Below are 19,807 nucleotides of genomic sequence, written 5' to 3' on the forward strand. Positions count from 1 at the left end.
AAGACTTCACAATCTCCCCAAAATGAAGCAAATGTTGTGTTCAAGCTGGAATGTTTTCTTATTCAGTTTCTTTTTGCTAAAAAGCTGGAGAAAACACAATTTGTATCAAGTCAACCCCCAAATATTCTGCAATAGCCACCAAGCGCAACAGCCCAGCCAGCTCTGCTCCAGAGCACCCAGCTGGACTTTAACCAGTGTATTATTCTTTCCTCCCACCATAATTAACATCCATAGACTTAGCTTACATAAAGCCAGAGGGTCAAATTCAGAATAAGTGTAGCATGGTGCAATTCCGTTGAACCAAATACTAAATCGACGCCAGTGATTAATTTAGCTAAAAACATATAATTATGAGCAATAAAAATTTATTTCTTCTGCTGCTGGAAACTGGCTGAGACTGTTTCCTCGTATAATAGCAACACCTGCCAGCATCTAGGCCTAGCAGCTCTCCTCGCCCAGTCTGTATTGACTTAAAATCATTAGTCTTAAAACTATTCAGTGCCCCGTAAGATATAAATGGATGATCACAGGCCAGCCGTGTGCGGGGAGGTACCGGCAGCAGAGTGAGCCGTTGGTACCCTCCCCTTGGTAGGTCGAACAGGTAAGTCCAAGCACATTAAGTTCACTCGCTTGCACAGGGCATAAAGCAAGGTTTATGCACCAATTAAGCCAGAGCTGAAGGTTATAGTCGGACACTCAACCGCAATTGTTCTAGTGCATTTTCGTTAGTTAATCTCTCGTACAAGCTGGTTTCCCATTCCCGGTGTAGGCAGGTGACTCCTTCCAGGCGCACTCCTGGTGCCTGGCCGTGCGGAGAGGAACTGCTCTCTTGTGAGAGAACCCCAACAACCACGGGCGGTTCCCACACCCCTCCAGCGCCATCTCAGCCTCCAACCCAGCTCTCTGCAACGTATGCCGGGGTGAACTTCAGTTTCCCCTTCAACACTAAGTCTCAAATCAGGGCAGTGCAACAGCCCTGAGTCCCACGGTTCCCTTTGCTGAGCCACTATCGGCAGAGATGTAAGTAGAGGACCTCAGTACGTCCAGCTCCCAAAGGGCATTTTTAGCCACTGTTAAATTCACTATGGAAGAGTAATACAAAGGAAAACACCTTCTAGGAAGATGAGGCATTTTACAGGCTGTCTATCTTTCTCCATTTGATTCAGACTGAGTTTGGCAGATGGAAGTAAGCCCAATCCTAAAGACAGAAAGAGGTTGAGAAAATATTTTGAAAGGGAGCCTGGCACCTCTCTGCCTTAACAACTGCTCATCTCTTGGAGTGACATTTGACTTCATCTGTCTAACTAGTTTGATGGTCTCTCAGTGTTTTTTCTGATTGGGCTAATTTATTTGTTTTCATGCTAAGTTTTATTGCCTATTGATTTTCCAAGTCATTCTGAACCTATGTCAGTTTTTATCTGCTCGAAGTAATAGAAATCGTTCTGTGGAAGATACACCGTGTAAAATCTTATTGCCAGCCAGACTAAAATCTACAAATACTTTTAATTACTGTGATTACAATCCCCTTAGATGACAAATTCAGACCTATTGTCCCTTCATTGCACCCCACAACCCCCACTGTAAAGAATTCGTGTACTCCAGACACCAGATGCAATGAGTGCATAAATCACGTGCCGAGGACAAGAAGTGAGTAGCATCCAAGCTGTCACTTCTAGGAAGTCCCGTGCTTTAGATTCCCCCAGTAGTCCTCTCATGCAGTCTGAGGAAACACAACAAACTGTTCATGCCATGATCCTGCTCAGATTGCTCCAACATGCTTTTTTAATGATTTCCAATTATTTCAACCCGATTTGAATCAAAAAAGGAAACTAACAACAAATCTAACCATAGTGAGAAGAATGAATAGGTCTTTTATGGGCTGCTTACCATAGCTTCATGTCATTTTGTGTTTTTCTAGCATGAGATGTAATGACTGCCAAATAAGAAATTGTTCTTAATAACTATTTCCAGCACACCTGCTCTTGGAGCCCTGCACTTCTATGCAAGGCAGGCCACGTGGTTTCTTTTGGAGATGCTGGAGTCTACCCGCCACAGCCTGTCCTCCATGGCAGATGAGATGGGTCTCTCACTTAAATAACATGAAAACATCCTTATAGCACGATGGATCTGCTTCCGGCCACAAATTGAAACATGCAATTGTCACTAACCGGAAAGTATGCCCTCCTTCTGCCGTTTGCATACCAGCAGACAAATGAAGGGAAAGACCATGTTTTTTATTCCCACTTCTAGTCCTGGTTGTTCACTAAGGTCTAAGGTCCACGCACTCCTCCAGCTGCTGGGGCTCAGCGTGCCCCCCCAGCCTCCACCACCTCTCTGAAGACGCTACTGCTCTCATTATCTGCACACCGATCTGCTACGGGAGCTCAAACTTAAACTCTCAGCCCAGATGGACCAAACCCACCAAGACCTGCTGTCTCATGCTACTCTGGCCTATGCTGGCCCAATGGGGGGAGCGAATGATCACACAAGCAGCTGTGCCAGCAGACTGAGCAGAGCCTGGCCTCCTGCTGGGGTGTGGATGGGGACAACGTCCCTGTAGCTGGGCACAGGGCAGAGAGCCAGGGAGGCAGAAGAGGACGTATAGGAAGAGTTTTAGTCTGGTCAGCGTTGACCCTCTCGAAGGTGGTAACAGGAGACGGAGGCTGCAAGGAAGACTCGGTGGTTACTCACTGCTCCATCTCCTCCCTCCTCTCCCCTCTCCACACTGCAGGGCAGAAACCCATTTTTCTTCTCACCCAGATGGAGGGGCAGGTCCCGCGTTGAGCTCAAAACCCTGCCTGGCACCGAGCATCCAGCCTGGGCTGGGAAGTGCTGAAGCTGCACCATCGTGAATTGCAGGGCGTGCGTGGGGGAGAAGGAGGAAGGAGGAGGGGAGCAAAGGGAGGAGGGGAAGCGTTTCTCAATTTAGAAAGTAATAATACAGCTTAATTGTACCAGCAGCTGGCAGTGCTAGGCAGAGTGAGGTGAGGCCTAATTATTGCACTTGGCAGCTGTCTACTCTGCTGAGCATGTCGATGGGAGAAGACTCCTTCCAGCAGACAGGTTGGGAGAGGGAAGGGTGAGGGATGCCGTCCTCGCACCCACTGCCGTGGTGGCTGAGAATGGAGAGGGGAGGCACATGTTGCTCAAGAGCATCAGGTGGGACTTCATTCTACCTCCAAATGGAGGGGTGGGAAAGCAGACAGCTCTCCTAGGTGCTCCTGAAGGGAGTGGGGGGAAAAAGGCATGAAAAGAAAGGCGTACCTGTGAATGGAGGCCAGTCCAAACCCTGTAAGAAAGGTGAGGAATTGGTGGGGAGGTGAGACCTGCCAGCCACATCCCAGTTTGAGGTTTCTGACCTTCCTGCAGCCCTTACACCTGCAGTCAGCTTCTCCTCCCAGCAGTTCGTGCTTCCAGCTCCAGAGGTGTCCAGGTTACCTTCTGGCTGCTGAGGGCCCCTGATGGGATACGACCTTGGGGACTTCTGCTTAGGAAAGACTAATGCATACAGTTTAATGCATGCAGTTTTGCCTCCCCTCTGCTTTTATCCTCTTCCGACACTAAGCAGGGGGAAGGGCAAATGCGATTGGGATGGTTTGTATTTCCATAAGAAGAACTGAGTTTGATTTTCATTAGCACTAAGATCCCTTTCCACCATATAGGTTATGGAAAAGGTCCTGAAAGCAAGGCGAAAATAATTTACATCTGCTTTAAAACTCCTTCACACTGTCACAGGGATGTAAAAGAGTTTCCACATAACTGCAAAGAAAACCCTTCATTCTCCCATTTCTCAGCTCACCACCATGCAATGATGCTGAAATTGTTGATTAGCTGACATCCAACACTTAAATGTTACAAGCCTTTATTATTTATTTCTTGGGCAGAGAATTACCACTAAGTGTTATTTTTATTTTACAGATCCAGCTTCTGAAACTACTTAAAAAGCTTTCGATCAAAGATGTACAGTGGTGCTGACAGAACACAGAAGAGTTTTCGCTGGGGAAAGCCATCATTAATTATCAGACTGTAAGTAGCACTGATAGTGCAAGCATTTGATTTTGATTTAATGTCTAAATAAGCTCGCTTACAATGGCAAAGTGCTTCTTGTTTAATTGAAAAGCACTAAGTTTTCTATCTCCCCTTCTTGTTTTTCATTCTGGCCATGATCCAGGTGTAGAAATAGAAAGAAACATGAACAGAATGCAAAAAGTCAGTGTGAAAAAGCATCAGAGCCACAGGAGCCTGCTGAGCCTTCTGCCAACACCACTGCGGAGTTGTCTGGGCCATCTTGTCTCTTCAAGGCTGCCCTTGCCCTTCAGATTTCCTGCCATCCTAGCCTGGTGCTCGTCCATCCCCTCTCTTTTTCTGTATGTCGCCTTACATCTCACTGTCTGAAATCATGTCACCATGGGCTTCTCCCATCCCCAAAAGGGGATTTTCATCTTGAAAAAGGTCTTCACGCAAAGACAACTAAGTTGATGTACAAGAAAACAGAGACGTTGCCTTGCCAGGAGGAGAGGAGAGGCTTTGGAGAGCCTCACCTCGCTGGCACGCCCCGTGTCTGCATGGGTGCCCCATGGTTTTGCAGCCTAACAGACAGCAATAGCCGATATTTTTAGTGCTGCCAGACACTCGATGCTTGCCAAGGTCACTGTGTGACAAAAGCGATGATGAGCCGGCATGGCAGCGCGTACCAACCCCGTCACTTCCCAGCAATCGGCTTTAACAGGCGTGCAGCCGCTTGCCAAGGAGAGGCACGAATCGCCAAGGAACGGCAGCAGTGGCTGCACAGGCCGCTGCCTCTGCCCTTTGTTCTCTGCTTGGCGGGTTGTCACGTCAGGTCCCCACAGATGCTGCCCAAAGAGCGGCAGAAGCTGCTGAACAGCGTGTGCTGACGAGGTCTGGGTTTTGCGGGGATGTTGGAGCAATAGCTGCCGTCTCCGTCTGGGACAGAGTGTGAGCCCATCAGTCGTTTCACCAACAGGGAGACAAAACCCAGACAAAGGTGCATCGGGTGGAACAAATGGAAAGCTTGGCTTGTTTTGCCCTGAGCCCTGGGTGATGGATGCCACAGAGGCAAAGAGCAGGACTGTCATAACTGGGAGACAAAACCATTTCCCCTTTCTTTTTCCACCAGCCCACATGGTTATAACAGTTACAAAGGAGGGGAGGGGAGTTTATGGCCTCTCCCTGCGGATGGCAGCCCCCGCTGTTCAGGTCCTAGCAGGGTGCTCTAGCCACCAGGATAGACTATTTTGTACAGTGAGTTTGTTGTAGTCAATTATTTATCTCATTCCTTTCACAGACAAATCTCCTGCTGGACTCTCACTCTGCCTGTTTAGGCAGATAAAAATCTGTCTGCAACTTTAGAGCCGACCCAGATGACGCTGGGTAGCTCAGGGTGGGAGTTACATCCATGTCCGTGCTCAGACATTGCAAAAGGCAAACTCCAAATGGAGGTGACAGTTTCGCGGGAAGCAGTGAACTGGCATGACAGCTCTTTTCCACTCCCCGAACGGCACGCTCATAAACAATTTTCCACTTCAGGTGCCTTCTACAAGTGTTAATGAACTAACCCTTATGATAGCTCTCTGAAGCAAGGGCACTGTGCAGGGCGAGAAGGTGAAGCCAAGGCTTGTCTGAACTCCCAGGAGTCCCCACCAGAGCAGCTCTCGCAGGCAGCAGAGCCGCACACATCTCCCTCTGCTTGGAGGCTCCTCTGTGTGTGCTTGTTTGTGCACTTGTAAAAGTCTCTATGGCTCAAACAGCTGCCAATAGTTAGTGCATTGCGACTTGAAACAGCAAAGATGAGAAGAAAAATAAATTTCTTCCATTTTTAGATGAAATTAGTAGGTAAGAAAGGTAAACTGAGGCACAGATTCATCACATTAAGATCTTAAAGCCTGAAGTGAGTGTCAGACCATGAAAGCTGAAATCAAGTGGCACATACCAGACAGTTCCATCCAGCTGCAGACTAATGTCTTTGCTAAATGACTTTAAACCTAATGACATGTGACACGCAAAGATCAGGCTGTTCAGTATTGCAGGAAAGGCAGCGATAATGATCGTTTTTGAAAAACAAACCTCAGAAGGACCCAATGCCACCCAGCGGAAATATGACTTTGGATGGGAGAGAATGCAAGAGCAGAGTGAATTTGCAACCTTGTCAACATGTAGAAGTTGGATGGGCTATTTAGGAAGAGTTAATAGTACCGGTGTGTCTAGACAGAGGTTGTACTGACTGAAGGAAACAAGATTTAGACATTGAAAAAGTTATCATTTCAGGATGAAACTACAGATTTATCTCTCAGCTCTCATTTTCCTCTTAGTGTATGAGTGTGGATATCTGACATGCAGCAAAGTTGCAAACTTTTGCAGCCCCTAGAAAGCAATTTGCGTAATAAGAGCGTTAGTTTGACTTGCTAACAAACCCTGAGTTTTGACAATGATTCCCCATGGCTTTCCTCTAAAGCCATCTGGATGGCAAGAATTAAAAGTGCAGCCAAAAGCCTCAGCAGTGATAGATAAAGAACCGGGGAGAGTGGCAAACGCTTGTCTGAACGGACACCATCCTGGCAGGTTCTTGCACCTAAACCAGTAAGGACACGAGTGGGTCTTTACAAACACAGGTGAGATGTTGAGATGGACCTGGAGCAGTCAAGGATGGAAGAACCTTTCTGACAGCTTACAGATTACATCCCCAAAAGTCATACAGAGACTCACAGGCAAAACCAGGACTTGAAGGGCAGAGCCTTGGGCTCCCTGCTGCTCACCTCCGTGGGATGTGTTTGCTCTGCCAATGAGCTGAGCATTGCAGCAATGCTGAGGAGGAGAGCAGCTGCTAACAGCGCTCTGAAAAGCAGCTTTGGAAGCCTGAGCTGATGCTGACTCCTGCAATCCTGCTTGCTCATCTCTCTGTCACTGGATATTTATTGACTGGGGTGGGGAGCTGTAACCACCTGCCCTTTTTCTCCTACCAACAGAAAACAGGCATCCATCAGGACAGCACCGCATCTCCCGCAAGAACAGAAACGTAACCGAGCTGGACGGCAGTGGTGGTTCCCCAGGCCAGGCTGACTGGGTGGGGAGCGGAGCAGAGCAAGCCAAGCAGGAGCACATGCAGACCTGGGGAGGAGGCTCCCAAGTGCTGGTCTGACCCAGGGTGCCCAACGCATTGCTCTGCACAAGGAAACTAGTGAGGAGTGGGCAAACGTGGAGAAAAAGAGGCTGGGAGAAGGACAGCAAATGGCAACTACAGCAGAACTGGCGGCTGGTGTTGCCGCTCCCTTACGCTGGTTAGGTTATTCGCTGTAAACCTATTAAAGCAAGACCTAATTAACAAGGAGGGTGATTGAAAGCTGGATCAGACCTTCCTGCTCTGACACTGCAACGTGAGAGATGGCATTGGTGCTGGATGCAGATGAGATGGTAATAAGCGTGATGCAGGGAGGCCCGTTTTCTCCCCTGTCTTCCGGAATGCTGGGGAGAGACAAGGTTTACAAAGCTTCCCTCCCCTTCTTGGAGCCGCTCTTCCACTGCAAGGGCAGGATTTGTCCTTCAGCGTGGGAGAAAGCAAAGACCTGTTTGAATAATTGGTTTCAAGGCTCTTTGGTAATGCTGCATAATTTAAAATAGGAAATAAAAGATTCCATTTAACCTTTTTTTTTTTTTTAACTTTTTCTTTGGAAAATTGGAGGAAAAAAAAGTAATTGCAGACCCAAGGGAAAGTTTTACTTGCAGCTTGAGCATTTTCAAAAGTGATCATAAAAATAATGGTGAATTCTAAGCAAGACTGCTTCAAACTGGAAAATGTAAAAGTTTCATTTTAGCACTTTCCAAGGGGACACATCTAACTCTTCCCAAGCACAGCCAGCAAGTGCAAGCTACTTAGCAGAAGAGGGGTAAGTTTGCCAAAGATTTCAATCAGACACTGTGTTCTGCAGTGAAAAAAAGGCTTTACTCCGCCAAATCATCGCAGAACTACCTGTCATCTCCCTGAACACGCACAGCTGCTGTGGATGTGCCCGCGGTATAGGACTCTACCTCCACACGTCAAGAGATGCATCTGATCTACTTATGGGTGACGGAGATCAAGCTTGCCTTTTCCAGCTATACCCTGTAAGCTGCCACCAAGCCCATTTCCCTGTGGGACAGGAGGTAATTTTGTGCTCAGCTATAAAGGGTAGGACTTAGGCAGAGAGAGGAAACAGGCAGCTTTTCTGGGACATCTTCCTCCTCCTTAATGTGATGTAAAACACAGTGTCATTATTTTCATTTAATAAAGTGGAACAAACTTAAGATGCTTAAATGTTGATTAAAGGCTTTGATCTCTGAAAGTGCGATTAGTGTCCTTCTGTCGAGGAAAGTCACTTTGAGAAATGTATATGCTGATTCCGCATAATCCCCCCATTAATTCTGTGTCAGACATTGTGTTTACTGGAAGCACACGACAAGCCTTGTCTTCTTCCTTTTTTTCCCCTCCTGAACTGTTCTTGACCCAGCATTTTTGTGCAGCTTGTCCCAGCCCTGCTGTTCCTCCCCTTCCCTTCTTGTATAGAGATGAGGACGGAAGGAGGCGACAATCAAAAGCCTTGGCTGTGAGGTGCAGAGAGCCGAGCTCGACAACGTGTAACAGCCCAGGGGCTGCAATAGCTCCTCTGTAGCCTCTTAAAAACACGGGCTCTCTTATGGCTCTGCAGGGGAAAGGGAGGCCTAGCAGAAAGCACCTAGGTTCAGGTCCAGGGTTTCTTCCTGACTGCGATGAAGAGCCAGTAGACTGTGCCTCAGTTTCCCCACCTGCAAAGCAAATGCAGTGCTGCTGCTCTGCAGCACAGTCTGCGATCTATGGATCAGACAACACAGTCATCCCACATGTGCGCAGCTGGGATGGGCACTGTATACCGCCTTCCTCTGAACACGAAACATCAAGCGAATGGTGGGGAAGGAAAAACAAAACCAGCGAGTGGTTACATGCGCGTTGTCTTTGTTCACATTAGGACTTGTACTGCGCACAAGACAATTCTGCGAACCACCCTTGCTCCGAGACACGGTTTCCAGTTTGCTGGAAGCTCCAGTTCGTTCTGGCACCAGCGCGTCTCTGCGCAGGGTTTGGTGGGCTTTCACACCTGCCCAGGAGAGCGGCCACCAGCCGAACTCCCGAGCCGCTGGCTCATTAAGGAATGAACCGAAATGCACCGTGAAACGGCTGCGAGCAAACAGCACAACCGCGAGAGCTGGCAAGCAGCCTCAGCGCAGCAGTTCCCTTTGGATTTACTTTTTGGGGAGGAGGGTGAAGCTTTGGTATGTATCATCGCCATATTAAGCCAGGAGACAGGTAACTACAAACCTAAAACCACCTGAAACAAACCCCACATCAGAGCACCTCTAAGGTCTGACCCAGCTCATCTTTTGGATTCTGGGGTTTGCGGGCATTTCCATCCAGTTAAAACATTTGCATTTGGGATCCAACCAGCTTTATTTCCATTTCCTAAGTAAAAACTGAGTTGGATAAAACAGGCACAGAAAACTGTCCTTACACACGTGACAAAACATAAAAACTAAATGAATGAAAAGATTTATATCCCTGCAGCAAGCTCTCTGTTGCACAGTGAACATCTGGGTTTATTGTTCCACATCACATAATAAAAATATATTCTACTATTAATTTCAGATGAACATTTTAAGAGTTCTTTAACAGAAAGCAAACCCTCCACGTAGCCTCTGGTGAACATGGAGTCACAGGGCTGATATTCTTTGTGTTTTGCTGACAGTTCTGAAAAAAACAGGGGAAAACTAAACCAAAAAGGGGGTTTAGAACTTTTTGGCAAATAGAAAACTCAAAAAGCTTCCGCTTTGAGTTCAATAAAATACTTCACTGATGTGTAGCAGTACATAAATAAATAGGTCCTTCTCACCCATACGCACCTTGGATATGGTTTAACCTGCTGGAAAGGAATTTCAAACCCATGGATTATTTCAAATTTCAGAAGTGATCCCTGTTGTTCGGAAACCCTTGCCACGAAGCATCTCATCTGGGGTGGGGGGAGGCTGCTTTCACTTGCATCATGCAGAACACAGGCAAAACCAACACCAGTGGAAACAGAAATATTCCGATATCACCAAATCTGCACTTTTCTCCCCCTAAAAAACTCCCGGCTGAAAAATGTCCCCCATTGCTCCGAGCAGGCCACCTGCCCACTGGAAGTGCCTTTCCCGTGGCGAGAGGGCACTGGCCTCTGAGCAGAGGCGTCGTGGGCAAGCGCCCAAAGCCAGGAAAAGCGCAAGAAAGGAGGGGAAGGTACGCGGTGACCTCCACGCTCCGCTCGTCAGAATAATGTGTGCAAACTTCTCTAGAGGAACAATGTCAGAGTCTATAATATACCTCTGCCTGCCTCCACAGCAGCCCAGGCTGACGAATACACCTTTCTTTGTGCCTTTCCCTGTTCTTAAGAGACTAATGAGAAAATTTTCCCGTGATTGCCTCACTTATACACACGCTTGCTCTCTCTCCACACTGAGTAGCTAATAGTAAGAAGATTTAATAGCGTGATATCACTTTAATGTGAAGAGCATAAATAAAGCTCTTATAACTCTGTAATTACGTCTGCATTGCACCTATTAACCATTCATCTGCATACAAGGCTCTGCACAGTGACAGGGTGATTTCAAAGGTTTTTCCATGCTGCAAACTAAAATCTTGGTTAGGAAGGGGGGGCGGGAAGGGGAGGAGAGAGAGGAAGGGAGGTTTGAAACTCTGGCTCCAGACCTGCACATCTCCTGGGTATGGAGCGGATGATCCACAAGCAACCCTGAGGTCGCGATGCTACGCTTAAAACTGCCTGGTGTCCGGCATTTTATTCTAGGAAATAAGAAATCAAAGGTCCCAGCTATTCCCACTGTCCGTGGCATCTCTTGGTAGGCAAGACTGACCTCCCAGACGCCAAAGCTTGGGCAATGCCGTATAGATCAGCTGCGGTGCTGGGCGTGCGGGGAGCACAGCCAGCGACGTCCAGTCTGCAGGAGTAATTTGAGCTCGGTAACAATCTCTGCTTCTTCACCAAAGCAAAATAAGCTCAGTCACTTAAAGCAAATAAAAGCAGCGTGTATTTGATCGGTTTATCTCTGCGAGCATTCAAGAGTACAAGTACTCCTGGTCCCCGCTGCCCTGAGCACATCATGTAGATCAGATAGAGCGATGATAACAGGCGAGTGTGCTAAAAGCTCTTCCTAAGTTTCTTTGTTGTTAAAGCGGAGCAGCGGAATGGTGTTTTGTTGGCCCAGAGGTCTCAATTTTCACACTGGTTTCATTTGGTGTCAGAGAGAAAACAAACCCCAAAATGCTGACATTCTGGTTGCAGTGTGTCAAGCTTTAAAGCTGACTTTTTGGTGATGTAATACGTTATCACTTGCCAGGCAAAAATAATCATTCAGAATGAAAAGCGATGTAGAAAGGAGAAAGTGAGATGTTGTATTTAAAAATACCAGCATTTTGACTTTGTCTGAACTTTGCTCCAGTTCTCCGCAACAACAAAATTCTAGGGAAATCAGGATAAATCTGGAAAACATTTTAATGTCAACAAATGCTAAGTGAACACGGTCTGTCAGAGTTCCTCTGAGCCAGCTCTGTAGGTTTATTTTATTTTAAGGTTGTTAAGGCTTGAATATGAACCACGCTCCTGCAAGCAAAAGGGGAACGCAACCTTTGGTCTTTTGGGATAATTACGCTGCATAATGCATAGCGTGATGGAAAACTCTCCTTCACAGCTCCCTTCAGCAGGGAAAAGGCCCTGCGCTCGATGCTGGGAGGCTTATGCCGAGTTTCTGCGATGCAACAGCTGTTCACATCCACCGCTGCCGCAGGAAATTGCACAGTGTAGTTAAGGAGAGGCTGTCAATGATTTGCATAGCACAAGAGCTTATAACCCAGAGGATGATTTTGCCATTCATGATACACCGTCTTCTGAAACAGCTTTTGAGCTTTCTTACCGATGTGCAAAACGCCCTGTGACTGTGCAGGCTCCTGGCTTGTTCTCTGTGCATCGGCACTGGAGCACGGTCCTCGCCGTGCCCATCCTCATCTGCAGCGAGACGAAGTTTAAGCACGCGCCTCTGCGCTTTGGGTATAAGATTTCTGACCAGTTCCAGAGTCTGAAGATGCAGTTAAACTAGCGTAAATTAGGATAACCCCATAGGCTTCTCTAAAGAGAGACCAGAGTAAGTGATGAAAACAGAGATGTATTGATAGAAGATACAGATGGTGATGTTTACCATTTTAATTTTAAAACCTTGGATTTGAAAGAAAAGCTAACGAGACTACCACACTGAAGCTGCAGCAAATAGCGAACTGAACCGAAGGTTGCGACGATTAGTAAACAATCAGGACCAATGTTCCATCTTAACTAGTGCCACTGAAGCTAGATGCAGCTAATTTCCGGCAACAGGAAAAGCAGAGATGGAAAAAAATGGGATTCTACGCATACAGCCAACAAAATTAAACTAAGAATTAATTTCATCCATTATAACTGATTGTTGTAAATTAAAACTAGAAGAAAATAATTGGTAGCATGTAGCTTTTAGTGTTTGATACAGATTAGGGGAATTAGATTTTTTTATTAGGGACGCTAAACTCATCTGCCATGCTCTTGTGTCTTTAGCAATATGCATTTTTCCTGATTACAGCACATAGCCTGTTGTCACAGTGGGGTTTGCGGCCACGAGCATTTGCTTCATTAAGACCTAAATCCTCAGCCATTCCTGCAATCTAGGTGGCTGAGCTGGGTTTTGCACGAGTTCCCCAGTGAGCAGGACAAGAGAGGTGTTTTCTGTTCCCATAGCATCTGCAGAGCAGTATCATTATTGCAGCCGTGCTCCCTCCAAGCTGGGGCCAACAGGATACCTGCTCCACTGCTGGAGATGTTCAGCATCTCCAAGGACTGTCCAATATCCAGGAAAGCAATTGCCTTTTGTCTAGAGATGAGGGAGAGCTCTTTGAACCTTATTTTCTGCAGTGGGGACTACTGGCAAGTTGGGATAATCATGTTGGGCTGCTCTAATTGCTTCTGCTTGGTACCACGCAGCAGTCCCAGAAAGACCTTTGCTAGTGAGCTAAGCCTGCCTGGAGCAGGCAGAGTTTGGTGGTGAATCCAACCTGTTGATCCAGCTTCCCTTTGCAAAAATCCTTTGGGTCTGATTCCTCTCTCGTTAATTTAGTATAACGCAGCAGTTGTTCCCCTGAGGCGGTGTAAGCGATGCTGGGCTATAGCACGGGCCCCGTGCAACACTGGCAGTGCCTTCTTCACCCTTCTGGGGCTGCTTCGTAGTCTGCTCTGGTCCTTTCATGTTCTGGATCAGCAGTGGCTGTAAAGAAGTCAGCGTTGGTCCCGTGAAGCTTGTTGCTACATCTTGAAAAATCAGGACTGGTAAAGCAGTGCTTGGCAGGAGCGCAGAACTGGCATCTTGCCGTACAGCACCGGGCACAGCACCCTCCAGGGCTGTGGCTCCCTGTGCTGTGCCTTTATCCGCATCCCTTTATCCGCATCCACGGGCATTTAAAAATTCAGAGAATGAAGCTGTCACCTTAATACAGAAAGGGGCCAGAGTCTTAGGAGTTAAACTTTCTTGTTCTTCTCTATCTGAAGATATTTTCTCACAAGTTGAAAAGCATTAGAAAGACCTGGCTTTGTGCTATAGCAGATTTTAGAGAGTGGCAGGAAATTAAGTTATATGCTAGCTGTTCTGTTTTTCTGAAAGGTTATTTTTATGCATTTATTTAATTAATTCCTTTGGCTTATATAAGGGTAATAAGATTTTGCATGTCTGCAGCGCTCCCTTTCTCAAGAAACTCAAAAATATTTTGCAGAAACAGAAATAGTCCTCGCAGCTGCCCCCGTGCAAAGCCAGAGCACAGTGGCAACCGCTCAACACCAAACAAGAGCGGGTGGTGCTTCCCTAAGACCACACGTAAAGGCCACCGCCACTAATTAAAACCACAGGGAGGACTGCAGCGAGCTAAACTGAGATAATTCTAGTTGGAAATGTGCCGTGGCCTTGAGTTTTACACCTTGATTTTTTTTGCAGAGGGTGCTCTGGATGCTGGATGAGCTCATGAGTTCAAGGAGTCTGTTTCCCCTCGCTGGTGAGAGGTAGCACCTTTAGGAAGGCAAAATCCTTCTTATCATGCCAGGGCTGCCATCGGCAGAGAGCCGACTGAGAGGGAGGAGTGCCACCTACTGAATCATCAACACTTGGCTTGCTTTGAACATTTCTGCACGAACTAAAATAGAAACTTCTTGTTTTGTAGTTGGAAATATAAAGGAAAGGGAAGAAAACGGGGGGAGGGGGGAAAGAAGCAACCTAAAAAAAGGAATTTGCTGAATGGCATCTTGTGCCAGCATCGTATTTATAAATAGCCGAAGTGACACTGCTCTTTGCAAGATGAATTTCTGAATATTTCTGATCAGCAAAGAGTTTGAGCTGCAAATAACAATAAATGGGGGGAAATGTATATAAATAAAAGGCATTAAAAACCCTTTCTGTGTGGGATCAGCATCACATCTTGAAGCTTACATCAAAGGGACTCAATTAGCAGACACATTTTCTAATTACATGTTCTAATTTACAACAAATCTGGGTTTCTAATGAAGCCTTGATTATTGGTCCAGATGGTAAGGATCGGACCTGATATTCTGCAGCATGCAGAAGCACATTGTATGTGCCAAGAAGACCACTTGACGCTCAAGAACCAGCTTCATCTTCTTGTTTGCCCAAACACCTTCGTTTTTTCCAGTTCCCTAGGAATTTCCCCAAGCAGTGCCTTTGCCCAAATGTACCCGAGTGAGCGACTGGTGAAAGCAGGTGCAGATAATTGCTGCTGTAGAATGAAACAGCAACTAAACCACCTCCCTGGCCAGTCAATCCATCGACTATTAATATTTTCCCTTTATAATCTTGATTTGCACATGCAGAGAGGGAATAGTACTTTTTTCTAACATAACCCACAGGCGGTCGCCCAGGCGCTATTTTTAATTACAGCAAATGTTCCCTGTAAACTTCCCATGGGTATTACTTGTAGTTTTTAGTATTAATCACTCCAAATAAAATGAACACAGTGCTGTAGGGTTTTTTTCCTAGCTGGCTGCCAGGACACGGCTCAGAGGGAAGCAAAGAGCCATTCCCAGGAGAAAACGGCTGGGGAGCCAGCACAAGCCCCAGCAACACGTAGATCTCACATGAATCTCCAAAAGCAGGGATTGAGAGCGAGCAAAGAAACAGAAGCTAACGACAAACCGTGCTTTTTTCCCCACTTCATGCTGTGGCCACAGATCTGTGTTTAGAAGCAGAGTGGCAGCTGCCACATGCTCTTACAAGGTCCCGTCTGTAAGAAACTCCTCCCTGCGGTGCGTGGCACGAGCAGGAAACCCTCGGTTTTCCAGCTGAGCTGATAAAAGCAAGGATGAACAACTCTTGGCTGAAAGATACTGCCTCATTTCCTCTTTGCAACATAAATACCTGATGGATTCAATTGCTGTGCCATCTGCATGCCCCCAGCAAGATCAGGGCACCGTTGTCCTCTTCTAAACCCCTCCAAGAGACCGTCTCTGCCCTGAAGATCTTTCAGTCTAAACAGACATGACAAAGTGCTGGAGAAAGAGGGGACCAAGGTCTGGAGAGAGCACTGACAGCCTGGCTGTGTGTGACAACAGCAAGGAAATCTATTTCCCTTCCATCCTGATGCAAAGAAAAGAAAATCTTTCTTTCTAAGGCTTTTTTTCCTTTCTTTTTCTTTAAGATGCTATTATGGTACTAACTGAGCCTTGCTCCATTCTTCATGGCTGGATAGCTGTATGCTATCTTGGATCTAACTCTTGAATCCCATTAGCTTCTAAACCTGCTAAATCAAAAATTCATCTCACAGCTCAACCTCCCCAGCACACCATCAGAGTTTACAGACCCATTTCAGGTCTCTGTGCTAGGAGCTGGTCCCATGCTTCAGCTGCCCTTCGTTCACAGCCAGGACTGAACCCCTCAGACCTCCCAGGGGTCTTCCCAAAATACCAATATTATAGCTGTGTATTTTGTTTTTTAAATACTCTACAGATCTGTGACAAACCCCAAAGGAACAGACTACATTGACAGAAGAGCTACGCTGTTATTTACAGATGAGTCCAGGAGCTCTGGATTGAGGCAAAAGTGAAAAACCCCTGCAGGACCCTTATTCTAATGTCCTAACCACTCTAAGAGCCTTTTTGGCTTTTGCTACTGTCTTTTAATAACACGGTCCTAAAAAGTAGAGAAATCCGGGATAAACTTGAACAGAATTAAACTGGAAGCGAGAAATACCTGAGCACATCTTTCGCTGTTGAATCATATTCTCTCATGCTGCTGCAGTCCTATGCATAAATAGACAACTTATTCTAAAGGAACATGTTGTCTAATATTGCTGCCTGGCTTGAAAACAGCTCCGAGGGAAATTTCTCTCCAGCATCAGACCTAGTTGGACTAAACTAATAATAATAATAAAAAAATAATGTCAGCATAGGATTAATTTTAAATTTAAGCAGCTAGTCTAACACGGTCAGCAGGACTCCTATCCTCTCATCTTTCATTCCCCTCTAAGACAGGATACATTTCTAAGGTAGGTGGATCAGGCTGTGCTTGTTTCTTTCTACAGTCTATAAAGGGCTTAGGCTAGATACTTAACTTCTGGAAGGCTGCAGTTAAGTAGGATGAAGTGCCTGCTGCATAAAGCTACAGAAAATAAAGGTCAAGTAAAAAGAACCTGCAAATGTTGTCGAGCACCGTGATTTTGAAACAAATCCCAGGACTTCCTGGAACCTTGGTTTAACTTTTGCAAGCTGGATGACATTTATATGCCTTTGCCAGCAAGGTATTTCCCTTGACCTAACAATTGTTCCCTTTTCTCCCATAATCTGAAATCTAAGCTCTGTTCAGTGAGCCAGTACTATAGCTTGCACTGCCAGTCAGACTGAGACTTCTGCCTCTTCGGAAATGAAGAAATTATTGAATGACCACTAATTGGAAATCCTACAAGCCCTCCGTGGATTAAAGAAGATTAATGGAGAAGAAGAGATTGGACATTCACTTGCGTTAATGCAGTGGCTGAGGTCTCTAAGTAGCTGGACTGCCCACTCTCTATGGTGTAGTAGCTTTTCGAGAAGATTTTGATTTATTTATTTATTTGTTTTACGTATAATGATTACTATTCAAAGATAAAAGACTCCAAAGAAAAGTAGTATTAGCAGAGGATAAGAGCAGCCAATTCGATGGATGCCTAACACACTCCAGCCTGTCCTAGCGCGATTGAGATCAGTTTGATATCTCTCCTTGCCAGGGGATTTCAGAGAGCAGAAAGCTCTGGCTCAGGATGTGCACCAAGGTCTGCCTTCATTGCTTTTAGCAGTAAAGGCAGAGGTGGTGTGATAGACCACTGAGAAGAAGTGATGCAGTGGGGCATGGTGGGACCACCCAGGGTAGGGTAGCTGGGCATGGCTGAAATAACGGCTGGACCACTTGAGGGACCGCAGTGCTGTAGACGTCATCCTGCTCTCCTTCCAGCTTTCCAGATGGGATCTGGAGGCTGGCCTGAGCCCAAACCGAGTGATTAAGTGCCACTGACAAAAGAAACTCCATGTACAATATTGAACTTTATTTATTATCCTAATTGGTTTTTACGCTAAGATGGAGTCACTGCTGGGAAATACATCTCAGAGCAGGATCCAGGCTACCCCAAGTGGTAAAATTAGTATTCACAAATACAATGGAAAAATGCACCTTGCAATAATTTCCAGGCAGGTTTACAGCTGGTGAGAGGTGGAGAGCAGAAGCAGAGGCCAGCACAAGGTAGGACAGGAGGAGAACATAGGCACGGAGGACAGAAGAGAGTCAGATGGTGGGTCCTGTCTGTGGCTCTTTGCCTCCTGTGTCTGGGTTTCTTTTTCCACCCCTTCTCAGTCCATTGAAACCATAAGGTTTTGGACCTCCCTGTGCTCTGTGCATGGGCAGCAGCTGCCCTGATTAGGTACCAACCTAGTCAGGGAGCTCCAGATGGGGTATCCAAGATGGGACACTCCCTGAGGAACAGGAGGGGTGTGTGGGTGAGAGTGCGGCTGGTTCTCCATCCCCTGCTGCAGACACAGATCCCCACCCACCACAGCTGTAGCTCATTTCCCCCTGGCCCGTTCTGCCTGTGGTATTTCGGAGTAGAGGGCCAACACAAGCACTAATTAGTGCCAACTGTTGTGCGGCTTTTCGTCTTCCAGGAGCTGGGCCGAGAACATAAGCTAATTTTCCTTAGGTCTTTCTCCAGCTGCTGACAGGGCTTGGATTTAAACCCAGGGAATTAGATTTGAAAAGCTCCATATCTCATTAATAATCTGTTGAGCCATTAAGTGCACTCAATAGAGATTTTACCACCATTTTTTTGCCATTGCAGAAGTGAATTACATGACCTTCCTCCCAGCCTTGGGGGTAATGGTACAAGTGGCTTTTCTTGCAGTTAGCTAAGGAAACAGCCACGTATCCCATGCCAAGGGCATAATTTAAAAAACAATTATTGGAGAGTAGATGAGAAACCTTTTTTATCTTTGGCCTTGATTGCATTTCAAAACTGATACCTTTTTCCTCCCATCGTTTCATTTACATATCAAAATAATTGCCTTCTAAATTCAACAGATTGCTGGAGTTCTAGAGGTAATCTGCCTTTCAAAAGCTGGTCGGACTCACTGGATGAGACCTGGGCATAGTGAACTCCATGATAAAGTACAGAAATACTTCAGCAAAGCCCGTGATGAAGAAATATCTCCGTAGAGAAGCCAGTAGCGAAATGTGGAGGTCATTATTATAGTGACATGAAACCCCACAATATCCTTTTCTTTTTATCACCCCACATCAACAGCAAAAAAATCCCCTAAAATAAAATGAGCTTTCCCCTTCATTCCGGAATGAAAGTCTGTTTTGATGTGCTTCGTTTTGGTTTGTCACAGTGAAGTGAAAAGTTTGACTTCAGTTTTGCCTGCCCAGCTCATGAGACTTGTAGTTCATGTGGTTTGCATCTCCATTTTGCAGGTCACCGTGAGGATCCCACGACACTGGTGTATCAATAGTGTCACATAGCCTGCAAGTCAGAGGGCAGGGAGAAGTGTTTAAATACCATATGGAGAATCACTCAGGAGTTACAACACTTCACTTCAAACCTTTTTTACTCTGTTTTTTATTTCTATGTTGTGCAAAAATAGAAAATGTAGAAGGACAGGGACAGAAAGACTATGGAAGATGGATAAAGTATGTGAGAGAGTAGACATGGACATTTTGCAAAATCATACAGAAGTGCTAAGTGTTGCAAGTTTTCCATAAACAAAAAGATTCACCAAAGCTGGAGCAATCAACACAATAGCCTGAAACCCCACAAAGATTAACCTTTTGATTTCTTGTGCAATGGTAGGAAAAGAAACTCTTTTTGTCTGGAGTTTTGGAGTCCTTAATAAATCTTACATTAAAAAAAAAAAAAAAAACACCAACCAAAACCAAAAAAACCCAGAGATCATGTGCTACGTCTCATTTGCCCCAATGATAGCCTGTCTCCTTGAGATCTAATGGGAAACTTAATGACCCCCGAATTTTACTCCTGCACAAAGTGCTCCTGAAGGACCTGGTAAGTGTTCAGAAATGATGAAGCTCAGACAATCTTGGCCAAACCTCTTGACATGGATTACATTAAAGTCAGTTAGGAAAGCACGGGTGAGAAGGCTTTGCTAACTCTAGTGAGCAACACAGTTAACCCTAGTGTGTC

This window comes from Mycteria americana, chromosome 21, assembly GCF_035582795.1.
Source record: "Mycteria americana isolate JAX WOST 10 ecotype Jacksonville Zoo and Gardens chromosome 21, USCA_MyAme_1.0, whole genome shotgun sequence".
In the NCBI taxonomy this organism is placed as follows: Eukaryota; Metazoa; Chordata; class Aves; order Ciconiiformes; family Ciconiidae; genus Mycteria; species Mycteria americana.